This window comes from Amblyraja radiata, chromosome 36 (assembly GCF_010909765.2).
Source record: "Amblyraja radiata isolate CabotCenter1 chromosome 36, sAmbRad1.1.pri, whole genome shotgun sequence".
NCBI lineage: Eukaryota > Metazoa > Chordata > Chondrichthyes > Rajiformes > Rajidae > Amblyraja > Amblyraja radiata.
In genome coordinates this window covers 18,142,027-18,155,183 of record NC_045991.1, presented here as the reverse complement: position 1 = coordinate 18,155,183, position 13,157 = coordinate 18,142,027, and the positions used below count along the sequence as shown (strand labels likewise).

Genomic DNA, 13,157 nt, shown 5'->3' with positions numbered 1-13,157 from the left:
ACAAGCCCAGTTATTCTGTGGTCAACACTCCCACCCGGTGGCGTCCCCCCGCAATTACAAGCCCAGTTATTCTGTGCTCAACACTCCCACCCAGTGGTGTCCCCCCGCAATTACAAGCCCAGTTATTCTGTGGTCACTTTGACATTTGTTCCACATCTGTGTGTTTACAGAAATCAGGATATTTTCTGAATGAAATAAGTTTTTAAATCTAAAGCTGGCTTTTTAGTCGTGGACAAACAGGCGGTGCCTTGCTGCCAAACAGGCGGTGACGAACCTTCGTGAATTGTCGACTCAGAGGTGACTTTATAAACTCAATAGACAATAGGTGCAGGAGTCGGCCATTCGGCCCCTCGAACCAGCACCGTTCATGAAGTTATCGGAGCAGATTGTTGGGGGTTGTGGGGTGAGGCAGGAGAATGGGGTTGGGAGGGAGAGATCGATCGGCCCTGGTTTAAATGGGGGAGTGGACTCGATGGGCTGAATGGCCTCATTTTGCTCCTATCCCTTATGAGCATGAATTACTGTTGTGGATAAAACACTGGGGACTTGTCATTGCAGCGGGTCTCCACTGGGTGGGAGTGTTGCCCACAAAATAATTAAGGGGGGGCACCACTAAATATTTAAAGGAGGGCACCACTAAAAAAAAGAGAGAGAGAGAGAGAGAGAGAGAGAGAGAGAGAGAGAGAGAGAGAGAGAGAGAGAGAGAGAGAGAGAGAGAGAGAGAGAGAGACAGAGAGAGAGAGAGAGAGCGATGAGAGAGATGAGAGAGAGGCTAGAGCGTCTTACGCGCTCTCTCTCTCTTCGGCTGATCTCTCTCTCTCTCTCTCTCTCTCTCTCCATCTCTCTTCTCCATCTCTCTCATCCCTCTCTCTCTCTCCCTCTCTCTCTCTCTCTCTCTCTTCCTCTCCTCTCCTCTCGTCTCTCTCGCTCTCTTTTGTCCCTCTTTCGCTCTTTCTTTTTCCTTCCGTTCGTTGCTCTCTTTCTCGTCTCTCCTTCTCCCCCGGTCTCTAGCCGCTGTCTGGGGAGATGGGGAGAGAGCGAGAGAAAGAATCGGCTCTGAGAATTTAATGAACAGTCACCTCTGAGTCGACAATTCACGAAGGTTCGTCACCGCCTGTTTGGCAGCAAGGCACCGCCTGTTTGTCCACGACTAAAAAGCCAGCTTTAGATTTAAAAACCTATTTAATTCAGAAAATATCCTGATTTCTGTGAACAAACAGATGTGGAACAAATGTCAAAGTGACCACAGAATAACTGGGCTTGTAATTGCGGGGGGACACCACTGGGTGGGAGTGTTGACCACAGAATAACTGGGCATGTAATTGCGGGGGGTCGCCACTGGGTGGGAGTGTTGACCACAGAATAACTGGGCTTGTAATTGCGGGGGGACACCACTGGGTGGGAGTGTTGACCACAAAAATAAAGAGTCTGCCTTTTCCATTTTAATATAGTCTAATATTCCCTTATATTATATTCTTCTAATGTAAGAAGATGTTTCTATATCCGGAGGGTTGAGTTAGTGAATGGAGAAGCTGCATTTGGAGTCATTGTCCAGTTTAGGGCCCAACCCATATGTGAGGAAGGATGAGCTGGTTCTGGAGAGAGAGGGTCCAGAGGAGATTTACATTAGTAAACCCCCCCGGCAACAGGTGACGCTACAGTCGCGTCCAATCGGCGTCCTGCCTTCTCCCTGGCAACAGATGACGCTGGGGGGGGGGGGGTGAAGTCGACCAATCGGCGTCCTGCCTTCTCCCTGGCAACAAATGACGCTGGGGGGGGGGTGAAGTCGACCAATCGGCGTCCTGCCTTCTCCCTGGCAACAGATGACGCTGGGGGGGGGGGTGAAGTCGACCAATCGGCGTCTCCGCTTCCTCCCCTTGGCAACAGGTGACGCGTCGGGCGGTGAAAACGACCAATCAGGTTGCAGGACGTGACCAGCGCTGACCAATGGGAGGACGGGGCGCGGGGGATAGGAGACGCCCATTGTGAGGCTGCAGGACTTGGCGGCCAATCAGTAACAGCGGAACTCTGCTATTGGATCTTTGGTCTACATATGGGGTTGGCGGCGGCCATCTTGGTGAGGGCAGGTGAGGTCGGCGGCCATCTTGGTGAGGTCGGCGGCCATCTTGGTGAGGTCGGTGGCCATCTTGGGGAGGGCAGGCGAGGCCGGCGGAAATAATTACGTTTCTGTACATCTATAGAAAAATAAGAAAAAATGACAACACGTTATAGAATTCAACATGAACGTCCCCTCACAACAGAATCAACGTTTTCCACTTTGGGGAAAGGCATCAAAAAGTTAAGTCCTCGTCCTCTGTGAATCACCCGAGGTCAGGGCTGATTTGTAGCCTCCGTAGCCAGTCCGATGTTTTCAGGATTCTTGCCGGGAAGCTGGAACTCCAGCGTCTGGTGAACACTCCTCAGCGGCTTGGAAATGTCTGGAGCGGCCGCTCCCTCCCCGGAGACCGCGGCATCCGAAGTCGACAGGCCGCGCTGGCCGGAGCTCCGTCTCTGGCGATCTCGGCAACAGATCCCAGACTCCGCGGTGTTTTAAATCCAGCGCCGCCCGCCCGCGGTTGGACGCTCCGCAGACCGCAGCTCCTCGGATGTTGGAGCCGGCGGCCACAGCACTCCAGATCTTACCGCACGGCGACCCGGTAAAGGCATCGCCCGCTCCATGATGGTGTCCCAGCGCTGTGCCGCCGCCGAAGCTGTAGCCCCGGCCGGCCCTGACAGGAAACTCCGCTCCAGTCCGATGGTAGGCCGTGGGTTTTTAATTACATTTTACTCAGATGCAAGCCAAGGAATGGCATCATTGTTAGCTGTTAATTGGACATAATCAACCTCAGCAAATTGACAATATCCTATTGAAAGACAGTGGGTGTTTAAGCTGTCAGGCCATTTTATTATTTGCCAAAATATACATCTCCATAGCATAATGATAGAAAACTTTTCTACACATCACTCATAAGTCTGGAGATTTTTTTAACGATACATTTAGCTTCAGAAGCATTTACTTTTTGCATGTACAAACCCACTTCAGAACCATGGGCGATTTAAAAATTTTACAGCCAGATTTATCACTTCTGAAACTTTTTAGATACCAAAGGAATCAAGAAAAAACACAAATAATGCCTCGCTGTTAATGAAATGCAGTGAGCAAAGACGATAATTCCCAATATTTGCAATCTCGATATCTGCACGGCCAATGTTCGCCAAGCACTTTAGCTGTTGTTGTTCCTTCAGCTCTCGCTTCTCTTTACCTTCATTTTGCTTCACTTTTGGAATTCTGAAGAAGGATAGATGTTTCTCAAGGTTACCCCGACTTCCACAATTATTTACAGCGCAGAAATTCGCCATTTTGGCAGTTGTTAACAGGTAGGAAAGTACACATTTCATGTATTAACAACATATACCGGAAGCTGCGATGTCCTCCAGATGGATTTTGCGGCTCCTTGCGTCATGTGACCTTGCGTGCAACCCCCCTATACACACACACACACTCTCTCTCAGCCACACACACACTCTCACTCACGCACGCACACTCAAACACGCACACACTCATGCACACACTCTCACTCACGCACACACTCACGCCCGCACTCTCACGCACGCACACACACACACAGACACACACACACAGACTCACTTACACACACACAGACTCACTCACACTCACACACAGACTCACTCACACACACAGACTCAATCACACACACATACAGACTCACACACACAGATTCACTCACACAGACACACACACACACTCACACAGACTCACTCATACACACACAGACACACACAGATTCACTCATACAGACTCACTCACACAGACAAACACACACTCACACAGACTCACTCACTCACTCACACAGACACACACACACACAGTCACACACACACACACAGTCACACACACACAGTCACTCACACACTGACTCACACACACACACAACCAATACTAAAATGCCAAGTAACTTCAGAAAGTGGTAAACATAGTGTGGAAACCGAATGATTCAAACGTTTAAAGTCTCCAAATTTTCAAACACTTTACAACCAAAACATTTTCTGAAAACCCACACACAGACACACACACACACTCACAACCAATACTAAAACATTAACAACTCTCTGATTTTCCATCGGTGGGAAAAAGCCTCCGGTCCAGCCCAGCAGAGGGGGACCCTGAGCGAGGTGGCCAAAAATCACGGCCGTAAGTGGCGGCGTTCTTTCAGAAATCACGAAACAGAAAGTCAGAAAGTGGTCAAGATCTTAGTTTTAGTAATATAGATGAAGTAAACAATTCAATTCCAAAAATGGCAACGTTGCACTTGTCAAAGTCCAAGCCTTTACTTTCCACTCTCTTCATGTTTATTTTGTTGCTGTTTCAGCATAGATGACAGACTCATCTTCCTTTGAAGAAACAAGGTTCTGAAAGAGAAAGATATACCATTGTATTTCCGTTGCTGTTGTCGCTGTTTAGATCAGTAAACAGATTACAGCTTTAATTCATATTTGTACGATCTGGGATTTCAACAACAAGAATCAATATACATACAGTGCCTGATGCTTGATTGGAGGACAGTGTATTATCGCTGTTGCCTGTAATAAATGCAAATATCACAATTACAAATGACATTGGTGGATTATGTTGACAAAGGAAACGACAAATGGAATATAAAAGTCTAAAGCTTACTACATTTTGCTCTTCCTGATAGTAGATCAACAAGACATTGAATTCCAGAAAACCCATCTGTCATACCTCTGCATTTACTGTGAGCTGCAGGAATGGTTAGCATGAACAAGACACCCTTATATTGCTACAGAAGGAATCGACTATGAACAAGAGAACTAGCACAGCAATTGACAGAGCAGCAGCCCCGGCAGGACATAAGCTACGAAGCTGCATCTGTGGCTGGGAAAAGATAACATCAGAGAAGGGTCTCAAGATCCACCAGGGCAGGGAAAAGTGCCTGGGAGAGCTTGGTGTGGGGCCTCGCATTGACCATGACCTTCTAAGAGGAAGGCCAAACCAGTCGAGTGAAGCCCAGTGACAGGTTGACCACCACAGTCCACAGGGTATCAGGTGAAGCTCAGCCAAGTACTGTCCTACCAACGGACACGAGTCCAGAGCCCAACCGGCCACAGTCAGCGGTAGAGAGGAAGATGGAAGGAAAAAAGCAGAATGGAGCAGTCACTGGCTGTGGCTGAAGAGAAAAGATGCTGTCTGGGCTGCCACGTGACTGACCATCTAGAGGCTAACCATAAGACACACACCCAGGGCTGATCACCCTGCGGTGGGCCTGCCTCGACTGAGGGTGGGTGTCTTGTGATAAAAGGCCGAAACACCCAGTGATGTTGAGGTACACAACTGAAGATGTGTCTGGTTGGTAGCAAAATCACCTAGTGGTCACCCCCAAGAATATCGGGTGTCAGCTGTGGTGAAGAACCTTAGGGATTGTAACATCCAGTCCTACTAATCAATATCAAAAAAATATTGTAATTCAAGGAAGATTGTGCTGATCACTTCTAGCTCAGTCAGGAGTTGTGCAGAAGAATGTTCTTCAGATGGACATAAATGGTGTCTTGGTTTCACTTCCCATCACCATCGCCAATGCACAACAGTGTTGTAACAGTGGCCTGGATGTCACTGGTTGTATCTCTGGAGTGGCTATTGTACCCATTCAGAGTAGGCTAGGGGACCAGAGCCCACAGAGTAGGTTAGGGGACCAGAACACGCTTAGAGAGTAGGTTAGGGGACCAGAACACACTTAGAGCAGGTTAGAGGACCAGAGCCCACAGAGTAGGTTAGAGGACCAGAACACACAGAGTAGGTTAAGGGACCAGAACACACTTAGAGAGTAGGTTAGGGAACCAGAACACACAGAGTAGGCTAGGGGACCAGAACACACAGAGTAGGTTAGGGGACCAGAACACACTTAGAGAGTAGGTTAGGGGACCAGAACATACTTAGAGTAGGTTAGAGGACCAGAACCCACTCCCTGTAGGTTAGAGGACCAGAACCCACGGAGTAGGTTAGGGGACCAGAACCCACAGAGTAGGTTAGGGGACCAGAACACACTTAGAGTAGGTTAGGGGACCAGAACCCACAGAGTAGGTTAGGGGACCAGAACACACTCCCTGTAGGTTAGGGGACCAGAACACACACAGAGTAGGTTAGGGGACCAGAACACACTTAGAGTAGGTTAGAGGACCAGAACCCACAGAGTAGGTTAGGGGACCAGAACACACTCCCTGTAGGTTAGGGGACCAGAACCCACAGAGTAGGTTAGGGGACCAGAACCCACAGAATAGGTTAGGGGACCAGAACACACACAGAGTAGGTTAGGGGACCAGAACCCCCCCCCCCCCCCCACTGTAGATTAGGGGACCAGAACACACTCCCTGTAGGTTAGGGGAACAGAACACACTTAGAGTAGGTTAGGGGACCAGAACACCCCCCCTGTAGTTCAGGGGACCAGAACACACTCGGAGAAGGTTGGGCTCGTAACTGAGCTTCAGCTGACTGTCCCACTTCATGTTGATGGGCAGAGTGAGGGACTTTATCCCAGGAATGCCTGATGCTGTTGTAAGGTGGCCAAAGACAGCAGGGTTTCAGACTACTCTGTGCCAATAATCCTCACTGTGATAAAAGATTAAAACATATTTAAATAAAGTCATTTTACCACCAGTTGCTTTAGGCTGGAAGGAGATTAATCCATAGTGAATACCTTCCTCTGTATCTGTGGAAATAAGTTGGAAACAAATAATTTATTTGTATTTGAAAAAGGATGATTTAAGTCAATGCAGGGTCACGATACGAAACGCTGATCATCGCTTTCCCTCCATAGATGCTGCTCGACCCACAGAGTACCTCCGGCAGTTTGAACAAACCCTCCATGAAAAGTCACATCTCCTAACCTCCTTGTTTTGACTTCTTCCTGGGATGGTGAAAATTACAAAGAGAATTTGAGTTAATTTGGCTCATGGAGTATAGAAGAATGACAATGGCTCTCATGGAAACAGACAATTCTAACAAGTAGACCAGTCTGGATGGAGGAAGATGTTCCCTGTTGGGGAAGACCATGACCAGGGGTAAAGGTTTAAGACCAGAGACGATAAGGATTAAGATGTGGAGAACAAAGAATATGTTACATTCTCCACCACAGATTTGACTGGAGCCAAATCATTCAGTACATTTTAGGAGTTGTTGAATTCATTGACAGATACACAACAATGGCGAGATACAGGCACAGATTGACAATGTTGCCTGCAGCAGCAGCATCAGAGGCATTTGGACTAAGGCAACACAACACATAAATGAAGCATAAATTACAAAGACCACTGGTTAGTGGAAAACAACTCCAAAACACAAATTAGAGACCTTGTCATAGGTGGACTAAGATCAAGGAATATGGGGAGATATGATCAGCTGAGGTTCAGTTTAATTTATTGTCATGTGTGCCGAGGTTCAGGGAAAAGTTTTTGTTGCATCAGCAGAAAGACAATATATGAATACAATCGATGCCTTTACAGTGGAACACAATTGATCCATACTGTGGAACAAGGTAAGGAATTTATATTTTTCTCATCAAAACACGAGCAATGTCTGATTTATTGAAAGGTTCCTTCAGATTTTTCAAGAAAGATTACTCTGTTGTTCATCAGATTCATCAGAAATGTGGTCTAAATTCTGGCAAAAACAATACTGTCCACCATTTGACCAGCACTGCAGAGGTACTCCAGATGGCCAGCCCTGCCGGCAGTCTGTTCGTTTTTTCATCTTTTTGTTATTTTAGCGTTTGTCTAAAGTTTGTTTTAATGTACTTCAGTTTGTTTTATATAGGGGGAGAGGGGGGAAACTTTTTTATTCAGGTTTTACCTTTCCGGAGTTTGATCATTTTTCAGATCACATTCTCCTAGGTTAGGCTCTGCGGCCTACCATCGATGGAGTTGAAAAGCCGCCTTGGACTGTGGGGCGCGGACTTAACACTGGAGCGGATCCCTTGCCTGGGATCGCTCCCACCGCGGCCTGCGGACTTACCATCAATGGCTCGCAGTTTTGGGAGAGGCTATTTGGGAGCTCCAACGCCGCGAACGGTTCAACCAGCCCTGACACTAGGTTTAAATGCCCGGCGTGGGGGAGCTGACATCCCCCCCGATGCAGGAGCTGAACGCCTCGACGTGGAGGGCCCAACGCCACCGGCTACAGGAGTCAAGATCGTCCCGTTAACGGGGGCTCGGGGCCCATGGCCGAGGAAGAACAAGTGAAGGACTTGAACTTTATTTCTCCTTCTATCACAGTGAGGAATGTGTAGGAGTCACTGTGGTGGATGTTCATGTTAAATGTGTTTTTGTGTATGTTCCTTTTTAATTGTATGACTGACCTGGCCAATGAAATTCATCGTATGTTGCAAAACATACTTGGCGAATAAAACCTGATTCTGATTCTGTCTGAGGTGGAAACAAAGAACTGCAGATGCTGGTTAATACACAAAGGGATACAAAGTGCTGGAGTACTTCTGCAGGTCAGGCAGCATCTCTGGAGGACATGTATAGGTGATGTTTCAGGTCGTGACCCTTCTTCAGACTCAAAAGAATGGTCTCAATCTGAAACATCACCTATCCACCATCAATTAATGATGCTAAAACCATTCTGAAATGTTGTTGTTATTTTCACTTTAGAATAAAACCTGAACTAGTGACAAAGTGAATTGGAGGCATTTCATGCTAGATGAAATTTTGTGAAAGAGATGGTGACTTTTGAAAGGGCAAGTGTTGTCCATTCTTTAGAGAGCCACTAACCAAGCTGTTAATCAGGATCAACAATAAATGAGGAGTGTGAATATGTTGTTCATGGTGATGTCTCAACATTGATGAGTTGACCATGATAGTCCAGTGAATGTTAGTCAATTGCTCAATGCAGAGTAAGACCTGCAGTTGGATGAGGAAGTTTGTGGCTGAGGGGTGAATTGACACAAGAGAGACTGTTGAATTGATCAATTAGTTTGTGTGTTTGAGGTTCCCTTCCTCACATTCTTGTTACAAAACTGTGAAATGTGAAATAGGTTGCTTCATCAAATACAACACCTGTACAATTAGAGATTCATTGACAGAGTCATCTATTTACCTTGTTGCTTTGTGTTCCTCGTCGCAGACATATATTCAGTAACATGGCTCATCTCAGGTACTGGGGTCACATTGATTTCTGGAAAAAAAGTATTAACTTTAATTTGGTTTGATTTTAACGAAGCAACAATCCAGTGTTTAAACTGTACCCCATTAATAATGAGATCCATCAGAATGACCAGGAACATGGCTTCAGATGTACGTCAGATACATTTAATTGTGGGATAAGACCATGTGTATAAAATCAGAGTCCATGGAAACACAGTGTTCCCTAAATTATGACCAAGTTAGGATGGTACACAAGGCAAAGTTTTCACTTGAAGTTTGAACCACCAAAGTGCAGTGGAGATACATACATTGGTCTCCTGGTTTCCTGGCCCATATTTATCCCTCAGTAAATAGGAACATATTGAGGGCAAATTGGAGACCATATTTTCTACATAACTACACTAGCGATACTTCAACTTCTGGCATGTTTATTTGACAATGGTTTACACAGGGGATGGTGACACAATCACCACATGGTCAGATCATTGCAGATCACCACCTGAACAGCATCATACGTCAGACTCCTCATGGCAACACAGTAGACAGGACAATCCACATTGCATAAATAATGCTTCAATTAACCACAAGTCTGAAATCAATTTGTCAACAACATAAGCACAAACAGATACTTTTCTTATCCAAAATATATTGTTCTTTTCTCCTTGTAACAAAGATAACATTGTCATTGATAATTTGGGGGAATCTGTGCTGCATTAAGGATGTCTTCATGTACTTTACCTGTAGGCTTGCGCCTTCTTTGATACCACACCACTGCCAGTATAATGAGGAGGAGAAGAGCCAGACTCCCGATAATTCCACCAATATACCAGGTCGATATAGAACGTTCAATCTCTGTCAAAGTAATAAACACAGAGTTCACATTTGTAGAATAAATGCGCATCATTCAAAAGCTCCCCCAAAGACCAGGCATTAACCACACTGACTAATTTAGATCAGAAGTCTTGAGTTTAACTTGTGATCCAGATTAACTGAGACACAAGGTACTACAGATGATAGTTTACCAATAAAAGACACAAGGTGTTGGAGAAACTCAGCAGGTTAGGCAGGTGACATTTCGGGTCGCAGCCCTTTAGTCTGAAGTAGGGTCCCAACCCAAAACCTCACCTATCCATGTTCTCCAGCGATTCCGCCTGACCCGTTGAGTTACTCCAGCATATTGTGTCTTTTTCCCCCAGATTAATTGACCTTGCTTAAAAACATAGAAACATAGAAAATAGGTGCAGGAGTAGAGGCCATTCGGCCCTTCGAGTCTGCACCATTCGCCATTCAATGTGATCATGGCTGATCATCCAACTCAGTATCCCGTACCTGCCTTCTCTCCATACCCCCTGATCCCTTTAGCCACAAAGGCCACATCTAACTCCCTCTTAAATATAGCCAAAGACCTGTGGCCTCAACTACCTTCTGTGGCAGAGAATTCCACAGATTCACCACTCTCTGTGTGAAAAATGTTTTCCTCATCTCGGTCCTAAAAGATTTCCCCCTTATCCTTAAACTGTGACCCTTTGTTCTGGACTTCCCCAACATCGGGAACAATCTTCCTGCATCTAGCCTGTCGAACCTCTTAAGAATTTTGTAAGTTTTTATAAGATCCCCCCTCAATCTTCTAAATTCTAGCGAGTATAAACCGAGTACAAAGATCAGAGAGCCACAACTTGCCTCAGTAGCCATCAGTTAGAGAATGTAAACATTCACACACGTTTCTATTTCTTGGTTACAATCAGCTGACATTTCTCAGGCAGGAGATGGGAGCTGATGGTTGGCTGATAAAGTAGCTGATTCAGCTGTGATACTTCCCACTGTACAATGGACAAATGTCTATCATAGTCTAAGCCTGGAACAATGGTTGAATGAGCACTGCTGACAACAGAGTGGATATTGCCCTCCAGTTTCAATCCTCTCTAACCAGGAGCACAAGAACTGTAAATGTTAGAAATACTCAGCCGTTTGAGCAGTATCTGTGGAAAGGGAAATAAGTGAGTTCATGTTTTATGTTGTCAGATTCAAAGAAAGGACCTTTGACAATAGACAATAGACAATAGGTGCAGGAGTTGGCCATTCAGCCCCTCGAGCCAACACTCAACATTTATTAACAAGACAAAGTCCACATACAAACAAGATATGTGAAAAGAAAGAGATTAGTTAAAACAAATGTAGGTCCCTTGCAATCAGAAACAGGTGAGTTGATCATGGGGAACAAGGATATGGCGGACCAATTGAATAACTACTTTGGTTCCGTCTTCACTAAGGAAGACATAAATAATCTGCCGGAAATAGCAGGGGACCGCGGGTCAAAGGAGTTGGAGGAATTGAGTGAAATCCAGGTTAGCCGGGAAGTGGTGTTGGGTAAATTAAATGGATTAAAGGCCGATAAATCCCCAGGGCCAGATAGGCTGCTTCCCAGAGTACTTAAAGAAGTAGCTCCAGAAATAGTGGATGCATTAGTAATAATCTTTCAAAACTCTTTAGATTCTGGAGTAGTTCCTGAGGATTGGTGGGTAGCAAACGTAACCCCACTTTTTAAGAAGGGAGGGAGAGAGAAAACGGGGAATTACAGACCAGTTAGTCTAACATCGGTAGTGGGGAAACTGCTAGAGTCAGTTATTAAAGATGGGATAGCAGCACATTTGGAAAGTGGTGAAATCATTGGACAAAGTCAGCATGGATTTACAAAAGGTAAATCATGTCTGACGAATCTTATAGAATTTTTCGAGGATGTAACTAGTAGCGTGGATAGGGGAGAACCAGTGGATGTGGTGTATCTGGACTTCCAGAAGGCTTTCGACAAGGTCCCACATAAGAGATTAGTTTACAAACTTAAAGCACACGGCATTGGGGGTTCAGTATTGATGTGGATAGAGAACTGGTTGGCAAACAGGAAGCAAAGAGTAGGAGTAAACGGGTCCTTTTCACAATGGCAGGCAGTGACTAGTGGGGTACCGCAAGGCTCAGTGCTGGGACCCCAGCTATATACAATATATATTAATGATCTGGATGAGGGAATTGAAGGCAATATCTCCAAGTTTGCGGATGACACTAAGCTGGGGGGCAGTGTTAGCTGTGAGGAGGATGCTAGGAGACTGCAAGGTGACTTGGATAGGCTGGGTGAGTGGGCAAATGTTTGGCAGATGCAGTATAATGTGGATAAATGTGAGGTTCTCCATTTTGGTGGCAAAAACAGGAAAGCAGACTATTATCTAAATGGTGGCCGACTAGGAAAAGGGGAGACGCAGCGAGACCTGGGTGTCATGGTACACCAGTTATTGAAAGTGGGCATGCAGGTGCAGCAGGCAATGAAGAAAGCGAATGGTATGTTAGCTTTCATAGCAAAAGGATTTGAGTACAGGAGCAGGGAGGTTCTACTGCAGTTGTACAGGGTCTTGGTGAGACCACACCTGGAGTATTGCGTACAGTTTTGGTCTCCAAATCTGAGGAAGGACATTATTGCCATAGAGGGAGTGCAGAGAAGGTTCACCAGACTGATTCCTGGGATGTCAGGACTGTCTTATGAAGAAAGACTGGATAGACTTGGTTTATACTCTCTAGAATTTAGGAGATTGAGAGGGGATCTTATAGAAACTTACAAAATTCTTAAGGGGTTGGACAGGCTAGATGAAGGAAGATTGCTCCCGATGTTGGGGAAGTCCAGGACAAGGGGTCACAGTTTAAGTATAAGGGGGAAATCCTTTAAAACCGAGATGAGAAGAACTTTTTTCACACAGAGAGTGGTGAATCTCTGGAACTCCCTGCCACAGAGGGTAGTCGAGGCCGGTTCATTGGCTATATTTAAGAGGGAGTTAGATGTGGCCCTTGTGGCTAAGGGGATCAGATGGTATGGAGAGAAGGCAGATACGGGATACTGAGTTGGATGATCAGCCATGATCATATTGAATGGCGGTGCAGGCTCGAAGGGCCGAAAGGCCTACTCCTGCACCTAATTTCTATGTCTATGTCTATGT

At 45.9% G+C, this 13,157-nt stretch overlaps 1 long non-coding RNA gene across 1 annotated transcript; it reads right to left on the bottom strand.

Moving 5' to 3' along the window:
- Positions 1–4,379: 4,379 nt before the first annotated feature.
- LOC116966297 lies at positions 4,380–6,986 on the bottom strand. Its single transcript, XR_004409981.1, has 3 exons — positions 6,687–6,986; positions 4,559–4,602; positions 4,380–4,431 (listed from the first exon to the last, which is right to left on the bottom strand). It is a non-coding gene; the product is annotated as an uncharacterized LOC116966297 (long non-coding RNA).
- Positions 6,987–13,157: the final 6,171 nt, after the last annotated feature.